Source organism: Aplysia californica, unplaced genomic scaffold (genome assembly GCF_000002075.1).
Source record: "Aplysia californica isolate F4 #8 unplaced genomic scaffold, AplCal3.0 scaffold00898, whole genome shotgun sequence".
NCBI lineage: Eukaryota > Metazoa > Mollusca > Gastropoda > Aplysiida > Aplysiidae > Aplysia > Aplysia californica.
The window spans coordinates 94423-95812 of record NW_004798168.1 but is presented as its reverse complement, the minus strand read 5'-3'; the positions used below and the strand labels follow the sequence as shown (position 1 = coordinate 95812).

At 48.8% G+C, this 1390-nt stretch overlaps 1 protein-coding gene across 1 annotated transcript in view; it reads right to left on the bottom strand.

Moving 5' to 3' along the window:
- The window catches only part of LOC118478742, a 12973-nt gene that overhangs the window by 7396 nt on the left and 4187 nt on the right, over positions 1-1390 (bottom strand). The gene's annotated exons all lie outside the window — the stretch shown is intronic.

Genomic DNA, 1390 nt, shown 5'->3' with positions numbered 1-1390 from the left:
TGCACCTTTCCTGCTTTCTAGCAATGTTGTGTCGTTTGCTTTCGTCTCCTCTTTCTGCCCCCGCCCCCTCACCTCCTTTGCCCCTTCATCTAGGCTTCTGACTCTTTCTGCAGCCTTTCTACTGCTACTCCTTGGCTCCTTCTAACTGCTGTCTTTTAGCCATACCCCTGATCTTCTGATAGGAAAGTCTGCACCCTGCCTTGTCGGACCAGGGCGAAAAATCTCTGAGGGCCCGAGTGCAAGTTTCGCACGTTAAAGATCCCTTGGTGGTCTTAAATCGATAAGAGTAGTCTTCGGCCGCCACCCGGGTAAAATTCAAAAACTTCCTACCAACTGAAAATATTAGGCGCGTACGGCGCGCTTATTTGACCTCATGCAGTTGCGACCGCCGTAAAACACTTACCAAAAAAAAAAAAAAAAAAAGACCGGTCCCTGTCACGGCCCTTCATTGCGCTGGTGCGCACCATGGACGTGTGAATGGGCAAAACGCCGCAGTCTCGCTATTGTTGAGAGCTCACGCAAGCTTTCCCTCCTTGCCTTTCATTTGGTTCCAAATAGTGCCAAATGGTGCCAAATAGAACTGGAAGTACCGCGGAGTGCACGATCATAGACTTTTGTTGTAATACAAACCTTTCTGCTTTTCTTCCTCCTCCTCTCTCTGTGTCTCTCTCTCTCTCTCTCTCTCTCTCTGTGTGTCTCTCTCTCTCTCTCTTTCCCTCTCTCTATGTCTCTCTTTTTTTCTCTTTCTCTCTCTCACACACACACACACACACACACACACACACACACACACACACACACTCACACATAAGTACACACATACACCTACACATACACATACACATACATAGACACATACACACATGCACACAAATGTGCACATGCACACACACACACACATACACACACACACACACACACACACACACATACACACACACACACACACACACACACACACACACACACATGTACCCACATACACATACACACACGTGACAGACAGACAGACAGACAAACAGTTACATGTATGAATGTGTCTGTGTTTGACAGTGTGTGTGTCCTTGCACGAATGTGTGTGTGTGTGTGTGTGTGTGTGTGTGTGTGTGTGTGTGTGTGTGTACATGTGTGTACGTGCGTGTGTGTGAGTGTGTGTGTGTATGTGTATGCATGTGTGTGTGTGTGTGTGTGTTTGTGTATGTTTCTGAGAGAGAGAGAAAGATAGAGATAGGGGGGGGGGGGAGACCTCTCTCCACCGCGGGGGGGGGCACCCCCTCCCCGGGGGCGGTCTGTTTGGGGTGGGTGGGTGATACTTAAGAGAAAGAACATATGATTATACAACTAAGGACGAAACTGTTCGGTGGGAGGGGGGGGGGAGATGGGGAGAGAA